Raw genomic sequence first — 15,122 nt, forward strand, 5'->3', positions numbered from 1 at the left:
AACAAGTATTAGTTTCATTATGTCTCATATCCTGTTGCTAAATTGCTAGGTATTCATAATGTATCCAAAATGGTTTGAAAAATAATTTTTTGTTGTAGGATGCCCAAAGGATGGAGAAAGAAGCCATGAGATGATCCAGTAGTTACATAATCCTTCTGCTTATTGGAACAAAAGACATTGTATATCATGTTTTGTTGGTTATGAAGTTTTGAGATTTATGTAAAAATACAACACTAGAAACAAGCCATTATATATCATATCACAAACTCTTTTGGCATACCAGTCATTTGAACAAACCACGAATATCCTTTATTACATTAAACATAATTTAGATGAGTACAAGAGGAGGGGACTTCAACCTAACCTCCAATAATTTGTTAAGAGAACATCTATCTTCTTACAAAATTGCATGATTATGCTACCTAATTTCTACATACCAAAATCCTAAAGAAGGCTCCTTGTTATACAATTCATAATTTAAATCATGTTATCATAACTATTGAGCAAAGGGATCTCAAGGACACTTCTTGAGAACCTTTACAGCAAAGATAAGCTCTGTATTAATCTCAATATGTCAACCAGGATAACAGTGTGTTAGGGACCTTTTGCAGCAAGGATAAGCTCTATATGAATCTCAATATGTCAATCACTATATACTAACTTCAACATCTCTTCTCTTGTTTAAATTCTCATTTTGTCCCAGCTCTTGTGGCCTTTCTGATAAGCTTATCAGGTGGAACTGGAGCATACTTATAGAAAGTTTCATCACCATCTGCAGGACATGAAATAGAAGGCCATTACATTAGTGTTTTCATTAAAAAAGAGATTCACTATATTGGCACAATGAAGAATCATATTCTATTGTACAAAATGTGAGCCAATCAATATCTTAGACTTAGTTAAGCTAATTAATATGCCGCTTATAGGTGAATAAGAAAGCTAAATCATGTGTTAGATATATCAACTACTCCAACTAAGTGCAAAAAGAGGCTTTATTTTACTTCAAATAATTTATGCCTTTAATATCAGATTACTACACTTTGTTGATTGGATAAGAAAGGGTAAGGAAAAACTAAAAGAAAGCATAGTTGATACTTAACACTAAGAACCAAGAAACCCACAACAACAATACAAATTCAAAAGTACTGTAAAAGATGTTTTTTCTTCGACAAAAAAACATCAAAGGTAAAAAAAAAAAAAAATTAAGGGAATGAGCGGGTGAAAAACTAAGAATATAGTCAGTTTGGCATTCCAATTCCAACGTAGCAATATTGGAAGTTAATCCATTTACATGTCTCCAACAAAAACTCCACATACCATTACAATATTTACCTTAGAATAATAATTGAAAATATAGAAGAAAACATGATGCTTTCAATAAAAAGAATCATCTGAATATACTTATGGTGTTTACTTGTTAAATTTGCAGGTGCTACAAAAAACATGTGTTTATTGTAGAATTGTAGAAAAAGAATTGATTCTGAAATCGGATGAGTGATTCTTTGGATGTTCAGATCTCTCATTGTTTAAATTCTGATTTTTCCCAAGCTTGTCTCAACATTAGAATTTGGGAGAGAAGCCTCTATGGGCGAAACAACCTAGAAAATTGGGGATGGGGTTATGGAAGATTGGGGTCTGCGAATTTGAGAGAAAATTAGCGGAGGAAATCGGAGATGGGTATGAAAGGTCTGCGAATTTGAGGGAAAATTAGCGGAGGAAATCGCGGATGGGTATGGAAGGTCTGTGAAGTTAGAGGAAAATTGGCACTAACGAAATCGGGATGAGGGTATATGGAAGACTAGGTCTCGTATTTGGATGAAATTAGGGATTTTTTAGAGAAAAATTGGGGATTTTTTTTGTAGGAGAAAGAGATATATTAGGGGGAAGGGAAGATGCATAAACGTGACAGTGGATGCAAATTTCTAAAACTAAAAAATAAAAAATAAAAAATAAAAAAGAGATAAATTTCAGAAATGGGATTGTTATTAAATTACTAATAAACCGTTTAATAACTAAAGTAGAAAAAAAAGCAAGAGGGATATTTTTGTCAAATAAAAGATGGGTACATTGCTATCCTATAACCTTCATGTTGTAGGACAGCAAAACCCATATATATATATATATATATATATATATATATATATATATATATATATATATATATATATATATATATTTTCATGTCAGATAATGCTCATGGTCATGTTCAGCATACAACTTACAGTTTCAGTTCTTATTATTTCACGTGTCATGTTTATTTCATTCAGTTGCTTTACATACTAGTACAATTCAAATGTACTGATGTCCCCTTTTATTGCCCGGGGGCCTGCATTTCACGATACAGGTATTGATTTACAGGACGACGCATCTGCTCATTAGGACTATTCATGTATCAGTTGTTGGTGATCCCCCTTCCATTTGGGGTGTTATCTTTACTTTATTTTCATATTAGTTATGCAGTTAAGGTATGCCAGAGGCCTTGTCTTGGTAAACAGTTTAGCAGTAAGACTCATGTCGGAGGTTTCATAGACTAGTCAGTTATGTCATGTCATATGTTTTGTTGAGTTAGCCTAGTTGGCTACATTATTATATTTTCGCATTCACTATATAATAGTATTTTCAGACTATGATTATTTAATCCTATATTTTACTACACCATGCATGTATATTTTATATTCTGTATCAGTTAATGTCCTATGTTGACTCAGCAAGCCATATGGTTTGCTCGGTCACATACAGTAAGGCACCGAGTGTCGTCTTACATCCAGGCTATGGTTCTATAAAACAATGTCCAGTGGGGTCACTCTTATGTGTGTGTGCGCGCCACACAAATAAATAGTTGACCACTAAGACATCTAGGATTGTCTCACTTCTTTCAAACTCTGGATCGTGCAGTTAGAGCTATGCTTTCAGGAATCTTTCTAACTCGTGCATATTACGTATTATAGAAAATGCCTGCGAAAAGAAAGTATACCAAGAGGACTTCAGCTACGAGCCAGGGATCTACTACTAATGTTACTCCAGAAGTGGAGCCTCAGACTCAGAGGGCTACATCAGATTCTTCACCCTCACCTACCGAAGGCCTGCGGAAGTCTGTCCCACAATTACTCTGCAACCCAGTGCCTCAGACATGGATGTTAGGGGAGCTATCCAGTTGCTCACCCAAATTGTTGCTACCCAAGGACAACGTCCGGAAACGGCTCCTAGTGCAAGTGCTGGTGGAGGTTCGAACAGTTCTAGGATCAAGAAATTTCTGCATGTGAAGCCTCCAATGTTCACAGGAATTATTAAGGGGGAAGATCCTCAAAATTTCATTGATGGGCTTCAAAAGGTTTTTCGTATTATACATGCTTCAGAGATGGAGACAGCAGGGTTGGGAGATTATCAGTTGCAGGATGTTGCTTATATTTGGTATGAGACGTGGGAACTATCTCGCGGGGAAGTTGTGTCTCATGCAACTTGGGATGAATTTGCATATACTTTCATTGACCACTTCCAGCCACTTGAGGTCAGGGAGGCAAAGGCCAATAAATTTGAGAGGCTCAGGCAGAATGATATAAGCATGAATGACTATTACCTCAAGTTTGTTTCTTTAGCCAAGTATGCGCCACATATGGTCCCTGATATGAGGGCAAGAGTTAGGGGATTTGTGTTGGGCCTTATGCCTAACTTGTATGGTGATGCTAATATTGCTGCTCAGAATAAGGACATGACCATTACCAAGATGGTTGCTTTTGTTCAGGGTAATGAGGACCGAATGAAGGAAGAAGAAGAATTTCAGAAACAGAAGGACAGAGAATTCAATAAAAAAGCTAAGTCTGCAGGTAACTTCAGTCATGAGGGAGGTGGAGGCAGGAGATTCTTCAAGAACATGTCATCAAGACCTGGTCCATCTGCAGCCAGTGCCCCAGCCCCAAAGTTCAGGAATGATTAGAAGAGACAGAATTTCAGGGGAGCAGGTTCCTATTCTCAGGTTAGTGTAGGTCAAAATACTTATGATAATCCGGTTTGCAGTAAGTGTGGTAAGAGGCACCCAGGGGAGTGTCGTATGGGTATGGATATATGCTATGGGTGTGGCCAGCGAGGCCATTTTTAGAGGGACTATCCATCAACGAGACAAGGTACCGGAGGTAATGTGGCTCAGTCCACCAATTCAGCAGCTCCTCGAAATTCTCAAACCTAGACAGGACATGGTGCAGCTAAGTCTGGTAATGCAGGTAGAGGTCAGAACCGTTTGTATGCACTAGTAGTCGTCAGGACACAGAGGCTCGTGCAGATGTTGTCACAGGTACATTAACAGTTTTTACTTTCAACGTTTATGCCCTTATTGACCCAGGATCCACCTTATGTTATGTAACCTCATTTATTGTTAAGAAATTTTGGATAGAACCAGAAAATTTGCATGAACTCTTTAAAGCGTCCACTCCAGTTGGAGTGTCAGTTATAGCTAGACGTATTTATAGGGGTTGCCCAATTTTAGTCTATCACCGCAGAACCATAGCCGACTTAGCAGAGTTGGAAATGGTAGACTTTGATGTAATTATAGGTATGGATTGGTTGGCTTTATGTATGTCACAGTAGGTTGTAGAACCAAAATAGTAAGATTTGAGTTCCCTAATGAATCAGTCATAGAATGGAAGGACAATTTAGTAGTACCGAGGGGTAGATTTATTTCCTATCTCAAAGCCAGAAAGAGGATATCCAAGAGGTATATCTATCACTTAGTCCAAGTCAGGGATACAGATACCCAGACCTTAACTCTCAAGTCCGTACCAGTCGTTAATGAATTTCCTGGAGTTTTCCCGGAGTTCCTCCGGAGAGGGAGATAGACTTTGGAATTGATCTACTTCTCGGGACTGAGCCGATATCTATTCCGCCATATAGAATGGCTCTTGCAGAGTTGAAAAAGTTAAAAGCCCAATTGAATATCTTCTTGACAAGGGATTTATTAGGCCAAGTGTTTCATCGTGGGGCGCACCGGTTTTGTTTGTCCGAAAGAAAGATAATTCCTTACGCATATGCATTAACCACCACCAGTAGAATAAAGTCACCATTAAGAACAAGTATCCTCTCCCCAAAATTGATGATTTATTTAACCAACTTCAGGGTGCCTAGTGTTATTCTGAGATTGACCTCAGATCAGGATACCATCAGTTAAATATTAAGGAAGTTGATAATCTAAAAACCGCTTTCAAAACCCGTTATGGTCATTTTAAATTTCTTGTCATGTCATTTAGGTTGATAAATGCACCAGCTGCTTTCATGGACCTTATGAACAGGGTCTTCAGGCCTTATCTTTATTTATTCGGAATTGTGTTTATTGATGATATTTTGGTGTATTCCAATAGTGAGACTGATCATGCAGAACATCTCAGAATAGTGTTGCACACACTTCAAGATCGTGAGCTTTATGCAAAATTTTCAAAGTGTGAATTTTGGCTGAAGTCAGTGGCGTTTCTCGGCCACATTATTTCAGGGGAAGGTGTGAAAGTAGATTCTCAGAAAATTGATGCCGTGAAGAATTGATCCAGACCCACCACAGTATCTTGGGTCTGGCAAGATATTATAGACGTTTTGTAGAGGGATTTTCCTCTATCTCAGCTCTATTGACTTAGTTGACTTAGAAAAAGGTCAAAGTCCAATGGTCAGATGCATGTGAGCAAATTTTTGAAGAGTTGAAGAAGAGGATGACTTCTGCTCCAGTTCTGACTCTACCCAAATGAACGGAAGGGTGTGTGGTTTATTGTGATGCTTCAGGGATTGGTCTGGGATTTGTTTTATTGTAGCATGGTAAGGTTGTAGCTTATGCATCCCATCACTGAAGGCTCATGAAAAGAATTATCCAACTCATGACTTGAAATTGGCAGCCGTATTTTTTTTACTTAAGATTTGGCGTCATTATTTGTATGGAGTGCATGTTGATATTTTCCCAGATCACAAGAGTCTTCAATATATTTTCAAGCAAAAGGAGTTGAATCTTAGACAGAGAAGATGGATCGAATTACTTAAGGATTATGATGTTGATATTCTTGATCACTTAGGGAAGGCGAATATAGTAGTCGATGCTTTTAGTCGGCGATCTATGGCAAGTTTAGCTCACATTGAGGCAACAATGAGAATTATGACAAAGGAAGTTCATCGCTTAGCTAACCTAGGAGTTCGACTCTTGGACTCCGAAGATGGTGGAGTTGCTATTCAGAACATGGCTTATTCCTTCTTAGTAGCCGAAGTGAAGGAGAAGCAGTTTAGCGATCCCTTCTTACTGCAGCTGAAGGAGGGGATTCACAAACATAAGACCATCTTTTTCGAACAAGGGAGAGATGATGGTACCTTGAGATATCAAGGTAGATTATATGTTCCAGATGTAGATGGACTCAGAGAGCGGATTATGTCAAAAGCTCACAATTCCAGGTATTCAATTCATCCCGATTCCACTAAGATGTATCATGACCTTAAGGAGATTTATTGATGGAATGATATGAAAAAGAATGTAACAGATTTTGTGGCTAAGTGTCCAAATTGTCAACAAGTGAAAGCCCAGCACTAGAGGCTTGGTGGGGTAGCTTAAAATATTGATATTCCTGTTTGGAAATGGGAGATCATAAACATGGACTTTATAACAGGTCTACCTCGGGTGATTGTGGACCGACTTACTAAATCAGCACACTTTTTGCAAGTCAAGACCACCGATTCAGTAGTTATGTCAAATTGTATATCCATGAAATTGTCAGATTGCATGGGACCCCAATGTTCATTATTTTAGATTGTGGTGCTCAGTTCACAACGAACTTTTGAAAATCCTTTCAGAGAGAATTAGGTACTAAGGTAAACCTCAACACAACTTTCCATCCTCACATAGATGGCCAGGTAGAGCATACTATTCAGACCCTTGAGGACATATTGAGGGTGTGTGTTTTAGACTTTAAAGGTAATTGGGATGATCACTTGTCTCTCATTGAGTTTGCTTATAATAACAGTTATCATGCTAGTATCAAGATGGCACCGTTTGAAGCTCTGTATAGGAAAAGGTGTAGATCACCCATTGGGTGTGTTGACACCTAATTTTTGACCTCCCATAATTACCCAAAGTCCTTGGAGATTAAACGGAGTGAAACATGTATTTTTAGGAGTCAAAATGCTTTTATAAAATTATTTAAACAATATTTTACCATTCTATTTAGTAAAATAATTTCTATAATATTATAAATCATTTTGAAATTCATTTACATATTATTGCAACAATTATAGTATTTGCTAAAATTAAAGGCAATTTATAACAATTATCTTGTTTTATTAATTGCCCAAATTAGCAAGTATTTTACTCCATTTCATTCAAGGAAATTGATTAATTAAAATAAATAATCATTTTACCCCTCAAACTTTAATTTCTGCATTTATAAGATTTAAATATTGTCTTGATTTTGCAATTGGTTTATTATGAGTAATTGTGGCTACAATTGAAATAATCAATTGAATTAGTCAACGAGGGGCCATAATTGAAATAGGCTAATTTCATAGTTTAATTCAATTAAGTCTATGTTTGAAAATTGATTCCCTTTATACAAATAGTCGTGTCTTTAATTTGATTAAAGGGTTAATTAATTTTATTTTTTTGGCCACAATTGAAATGACCAATTAATGAACACCCCAATTTGTGGTCATTTATTAAATTGCATGTCTTTCCCCGTATACACATATATGTATACCCGTGTATATCATATATATATGCATACGAATTTTGGGCTGGTCCCATTTCTTCTATTTTTAAGTCCACCAGGCCCAGTCCAAATTGGACCTGTCCCGGCCCAACAACCCTATTTCACAGAGGGGCAAAAAGGGTAAGGAACCCTAGCCGTTATCTGCCATCCTCATCTCTCCACGTCGATCCGTTGCCGGATTATGCATGTTTTCAGGCGTATCTGTGGTGTGACCGTTTCTGGCAAGACCAATTAATGCTCTTGCCCTTCTCTCACCAACACCCACAACAAATCCACCACTAATGAGGTAAATATTTGCTTTTTCCTTGCTTTTTCTAATTCTCATGGTCAAACGAGTACTAATTCCTTAATGGGATTTGTCTTAACTTATTTGAATCCTCGAATTTCATTAGCTCATGAAGAACACAGTAGATCAATCCATTGAGGTCCAAATCTGACCCTTCACACGCTATTTACTTTGAATCATGGACGTTGATTAGAATTAAGGGTTTGTACACCCAAAATTTCAAAAGTCCCATATCGAAATTTAGGGTTTCAACCCTCAGATTTGGAGTTCTATATAAAAGACCCTATATCCTTACAATAAAATAAAAAAAAAAGGCTGGAACATTAGTTTTTACACAAAAAATATATACTTAAGCTTAAGTTTTGGCAATATTTTGCTTTGAAACTAAAAAGGTTTAAGTAAGTTAAATCTTAAATCCTTTTTTTAAGTTATTTTTGTTGTGTGACTGAGCTTTGGATTGGAAGAGTAGAAGGTCTCCAGTTTCAAATCTCGACAAGTTTGCACAAAAGAAAGGTAACCTTCTTGCCCTTTTATTTATTTATTTTTTGAGCATTTTATGTGTTTAGTATGATTTAGCTTTATTACGTATTGTTAATAGCCATTAGTTTATGCTTATCTTTGTTAGTATAGCTTCCATTATGTGAGTTCATTTGATATTAGTTAGTTCATGTTTACATCTACTTAAATGAGTAGCAGATTAGTAGCATATTTAGTCATTTGCACCCATATGTTGATCACTTACTGTCAAATATCATCTATTTAACCCCCTTTTAGTTCAGTTAATCATGTGATTAATAGTTTGGTTTGTTAATGAGTCCAGCTTATCATGTTTTAATTTAGTGTGATTTAAAGACTATATGTTAAGTTAATATGATTAAGTTATTGTGGAATAATCAAGCATGTTAGGTTTAGGGGTCTATGTATGTTGTAAAGTTGCCATTAGTGATCAAGGTTGTATTATGCTTAGTCTAAAAAACCTTGTATATGTATGTTTGGATGATAGATTAGTTCAGTTTTCTCATTCACTCTGCTTAAGCATGCCATTTCTACATCTGTGGAGTAACATTTTATCCAGATAAATCTTTTGTTGTAATTACGTTGATAGTCTGCCTATTCAGTTTATTTGACCCTTTTTTTTTGCAAGTTTATTTGACTATGTATTTTAAATCTAAATGAGTTTAGTAATCATTTAGGCTTTAACTTTCTAGCATGTACAAGTCCCATATATGTTGAGTCATTGTGTTAGTCCAATAGAAGCCTGTGAATAACTTGGTTCTTGCATTTCCTGAATATAGTTAAGTTAGATTTTCTTGTACCACTACCTGCTTGTTGGTTTTGTTTGACTTTTAGGGCCTGAAACCTGCATATAGGGATGTTGTTAGGTTATTAGCCCGATTAGAAGTCTTCATATCCATCATGCTTAGGTTAGATGGCATTGAGTTTGTTTATCCCTGTTATGTTATGTTTCTGCCAATGTGATACCTATGCTGTATGTCTGTCCAGCTTATGTATACTTGTTACATGCCTGTTCAATTGCCTGAATATGTTAAGAGTCAATGTGAGGTCACTAGTGTCTAAAATAGCTAAGTATGCCCCAAGATCCCTTTTGTCTATCAAAAATGGGAAAGTTAAACTGGTTTCTAGTTTGCTATTATTGTCTTGACTAAACATGATCTGTAATTGGTGTGTACATTACTATTGAAAGTCTCATATGCTTAAACTAGTTTATTATGGGTCAAAATGTGTAGTCTGAAATCTGGATGGTTAGTATAAAGTTGTTTGAGTCTCCTGCCTAAGTAACATGTTTTTAAGAATGGGCACATATATGTTATTTGCTATAGAGTTAAGGCAGGACTAGTGTATTTTCATATCCAGCCCTTCCCTTTGCCCCATTTGAATGTTAATGTCTAGGATTCCTTATTTGGAACCTGAGTTTTCTCTGGAAAACTGTCTCTCCTTCTTCGTTTGTTGAAACTGTGTAACAATGGACACATCATAAAGGACTTGCTATGTCAAGCATAAGCCTCACCAGGATTTGAAACTTATTGGTTGTACATTGCATGATGTTGAACCTATCTTACCTTAGTCTAGGCCTAGCAGATCGTTGATCGAGACAAATTTGACATGTGTGCCATATAGTCTGTATTATGTTCTTTCCATACAGTCTGTATTATGTTCTTTGTCATGCCATATTTGTCCTGTGATTAACATGAGAAGCCATGCTATAAGTTTAATAGGAAGTAGATGCAGTCTATGTTAAAATTTTGATAAATGTTCAAGATACTCTACTCTGTGTTTAGAATGGCCATTTCTGTAACATCTTTGTGTCACATATACATGAAGTATACAAGATATATAGCTTGTATACATTTCAGTGTATACAGGTAGGTATTTCTTGTATATTATCAATAAAAATTATGGGATTTTCATTTAATATGTCTTATAGTATCGTTTTGGGCCTGTTTGCCTTTATGTGGTGCATCTTTTTACGAAGTGGGCCTATTTTATATGTGATGCTACTTTGGACTTCCTTCCTTTCAATACTTGCATTATTTGGGCCTGCTCTTTCTCCTTACCTTAGTTGGGCTTTTGTTTGTTTATGTGATTTTGGACTCTGGGCCAACAGTTGGGTTTTATTTATTTTCGCTGAATGCATATGTAATACATGGACATTTATACAAAATGATTGAATGTTTCTCTTCTTGGATATTCCTAGTAGATGATTAAGTTATGAACACCCCCTAATCCTTTTCTTTCCTTCGTTGTGTGCATGAACTCCCTTCTCGGGCCATTTGGGTCGTTGCATTCTCGCATAAACCTGTTGGGATAAGGCCCAACATCTCTTCTTCATCGAGTCCAAAAGAAATATATGAAAAGGGAAGATAATATTTATGAAGGCCCGTCCATGGGTAAAAATGGAGGCTGATGGGTTTGGTAGGCCCACCAGCTTAATTTTCTTTCTTTTTTAATTTCAGTTTATATATCCTATGTGTATATGTATTGTATATGTAAGCAATTATGCGAAATATTGAAACCCCTATGTATGCGTAGAACTTAGGAAACACATAATATAGTATGAAGTCGCCTAAATCTTTTTCTAAACTCGATTGATATAACTTTGCATAAAAATTGACAATTAATCTTAATCGATAATCTAGAGATTTCAAAGAGATTGAATAGTAATAAATTTTTGGGCCCTCCGCCCTTTGGTCAAAAATCTGATAAAATTATTTTGGGCCTCAAGCCCACTGCCGGACCCAAAAACTATTTTTGTTAAGACCAAAATGAAGTTGTGGTAAGGTAATAAAGATGCAATTCCAGGATGGTTTTTGGGGCGGAACTACTTTGGTAAAAACACTTCAAAAACTTGGAACAAATTCTGAAATTTTAGAAACCTGTGACCATTTGGCAACAGAAATGAGCTTTTGGAAATTGGACTTAAAAGATTTTTGAATTGTTTGGGCCGAGTAGCGCAAAATACTATGGATTGAAAGCAAGAGGAAACCTACTTGGAACGGATTTAAAGGATAAGATGGATTTGGTGTGGAATATGAGTAGGCTTATCTGAGCTTCAAAATGGAATTAAATTGGACTTAATAAAAATCTCACTTTTCTTATATATATATATGTGTGTGTGTGTGTGAGAGAGAGAGAGTGTGTGTGGGTAAAACGGAGACAAACTCCATATTTTCCTATATTATAACAAAACCCATAAGTAATAAACCCATTTTATTAGGACTAGAATAGTAGTGACTCTACTCGAGAGAAATCCCGGGTGCATTCAAGTCCGGCAATAAAGTGAGTTGAATACTTATGCGGATTTTTAAACCCAAAATCCCTTTTCTAAAAGGGACTTTTAGCCAAACAATTTCTTGAGTTTATGATAAGAATGACTGACATTTTTTGCGGAAATTTAAACATTTTAGCAAATAAATACATTAATCACACATTGAAGCTCGTAGGTCAACCGTATTCTATGGATCTTTAATACTAGGGTGCGTAAAACCTTCCCTAGGGGATCACCAGAACCCTTACCTCGAACTTTGGTACCAAAAGATTTTTCTCTTGCTTGAATAAATCTTTTACCCGATTTTTCTAATTTCCCTTAAAAAATTTGGTGGCGACTCTAAAATACTAAAATCCAATTAGAGCATTCAACAACCTCTTAGTAGCTTTTATGCGCCAGCGTAAAAGTGAACCGTAACAGGGTGGTTTGAAGTTGGTGAAGCAGAGTTGTTGGGACCAGATTTAGTTTATCAGGCCATGGAGAAAGTCAAGTTGATCGAGGAGCATTTGAGGACAGCTCAGAGTCGAAAAAAGTCGTACACGAATCTGAGGCGAAAAGACCTAGAATTTCGAGTTAATGATTGCATGTTTTTAAAGGTTTAACCTATGAAAGGTGTGATGAGATTTGGAAAGAAAGGGAAACTTAGTCCCAGATATAATGGACTATATAGAATCCTGTGAAGGATTGGTCAAGTGGCTTATGAGTTAGAGTTGCCACAAGAATTGGCTGTTGTACACCCGGTGTTTCATGTATCCATGATGAGGAAGTGTGTGGGAGACCCGTCGTTGGTCGTTCCTGCTAACACTATAACAGTTAAGGATGTCCTAACCTATGAGGAGATCTCCGTGGCTATTCTTGATCGTCAGGTTCGCAAGTGGAGAACTAAGAAAGTAGCCTTAGTAAAGTTGTTATGGAGAAGTCAGAAAGTCGAAGAGGCTACATGAGCAGCCGAAGAAGACACGAAATCCAGATATCCGCATTTGTTTGAGGAGCAAGCAAAAAACGTTCAAGGTAAATTGTCACGACCCAATTCTGGGTAACGCGGGGACCTACCTTTCCAACTTCGGTAAGCGAACCCTCTATCTAATAACACATCAATTAAATAAAGACGAATCATTTAAAACAATTGATATTTAGAATAACAGCAGAACGTTACCAAATATTCAATAACCTCAAGTATTTATAAGATTACAACAGTTACATGATTACAGACTCAATCCATTTTCCCATGACCTGGTCTAGACTAATACAAGAACGACTAAATGAATTCCGAATTCCACTATATTCTAAGACTCAACCTCCATCCCGGAATGAAGTGGGAGGAGGTCTTCAAGATCGGCATCGCGTATTTCCGCACATGTCACATTCAACCACCCGAAACAATCTGCACCCCGAAAAGGGTGTAGCAAGTGCAATATCAGTACAATCCACGCATACTGAGTAAATATCATAGGCCGATAATGGGTAGTAACACATATCAGTAAAAGAATTCACAGATAAACATCATAACAACCCAATCAAGTCATACGTCTATCTACCACACACTGTACATCAATACTTTTTAATCACTGACTTCACCCCAATATTCACCAGCCAATCTCACAACCATCTCGCAACTCACATATCATTAAATTGTTCGTTTTAGTCTAGTAGTTAACTCATCATTAAGACACCCGTTATCCTATATCACACAGAGATCAAACATATAACTAATCTTACGGACGGTTTATAGCATACTTCAACAAGTTCAATCAATAAATCCAGATCCAAGTACACGTCATTGCCTAAGTAAAGCATCTAATCCTAAATGTGCCAAGTCTGAATATATCAAGTCCGAATCCAACACCACAAGTACAACACCAATATCTCAAAATCAATCATAATGCAATGCAATAGTGTATGAATGCAATGCAATGCAATAGTGTATGAATGCAATGCAATTCCATGAAAATGCGGTGTACACATGTACTCCGGACAGAAATATCAACATCTCGATAGCACAACCCAGTGTGACTCGCGAAGTCTAAGTGCCACCTGTCCCGGATCTTTGCCCAACAGACAGACGGGACCCCAGATCTTTACACACGGAGGGTTCTCACCGGCACCACCTGGGGGACCCATGGAGTTCATGCACTAACAATTATTCCAAAAATATCATTGGAATCGGCCATGCAACAACGATACAAGAATGGATCATCGGACATCGCCCATCTCACAATCACTCAAGGAGTTTTATCAAATATCAGTTTCACACAATTAACGATTCCGGAATTGATCATCGGACATCGTCCTTCTCATAATTACTCAAGTAAAAGAGTTTATCAAATATCAATTTCACACAATCAACGATTTCGGAATTGATCATCGGATATCAGCCTTCTCACAATCACTCAAGTAAAAGAGTTTATCAAATATCAGTTTCACTCAACCAACGATACCGGATTATCACTGGGTATCGGCCATGCATCATGAATGAATGAGAATGCGCACAATGCGTGTATCAACATCAAGCTCAATATCACAAGTACCAACAATGTATCATATCACAATACCAACAGTGGGTATGCCAACAATATATCAATGCCACAATACCAATGATGGGTATGCCAACAATGTATCTATATCACAATATCAACAGTGGGTATGCCAACAATATATCCGAACCACAAATACCACAGTGGGTATGCCAATAATATATCCGAACCAAGACGGATAACAGGATCTAATCTTTATTAACAGCTCATGGTATCAAGCCAACACAATAGAACAGTCAAACACAATAGAACATGGTGGCTAGTCCCAACACACAACAGGTCAATGAATCGATATACATTATTACCACTTCCTTAAATCATCCTATTAGCTTAGAACACGAATCTCACCCTACACTCAAATCCATTGCCACAACTCATTTAGGACTCAATCACAATCGTTGGTACATTTTATCCTCCCATTTATCCACTAGATTCACTATTAATGGCATAACACAAGTAATTACATATTACGAGAAATTTTCATCATTAGGCACAAAATAGGTTTCGTCCGCTACTCCCAAATCACATAAATCCACCGATATTCAAGAAAAACCATATCAAACAACCTAAGGAATCTACAGGCCACAAGCCCGAATAAACAAGTCACACAACAATATCAACATAGGATTCCATCCCAAATATCCAATTCCTACACATGCATTCTCCATTCCTTCTAATACACGAATATATGAAACCAACCGAAGTCCACCGAAAGGGAAGCCATAACCTACCTGGCAACCGAACACGTGCCACGAACCCACACGTTGCCTTATCTTTCGAAGCGTCTCCAAATAATA

General features: G+C 36.9%; 1 long non-coding RNA gene across 1 annotated transcript; it reads right to left on the reverse strand.

The window, feature by feature from the left end:
• Window positions 1-286: 286 nt before the first annotated feature.
• LOC132644858 (uncharacterized) lies at window positions 287-2,025 on the reverse strand. Its single transcript, XR_009583936.1, has 2 exons — window positions 1,415-2,025; window positions 287-772 (listed from the first exon to the last, which is right to left on the reverse strand). It is a non-coding gene; the product is annotated as an uncharacterized LOC132644858 (long non-coding RNA).
• Window positions 2,026-15,122: the final 13,097 nt, after the last annotated feature.

Source organism: Lycium barbarum, chromosome 6, assembly GCF_019175385.1.
Source record: "Lycium barbarum isolate Lr01 chromosome 6, ASM1917538v2, whole genome shotgun sequence".
Taxonomy (NCBI): domain Eukaryota; kingdom Viridiplantae; phylum Streptophyta; class Magnoliopsida; order Solanales; family Solanaceae; genus Lycium; species Lycium barbarum.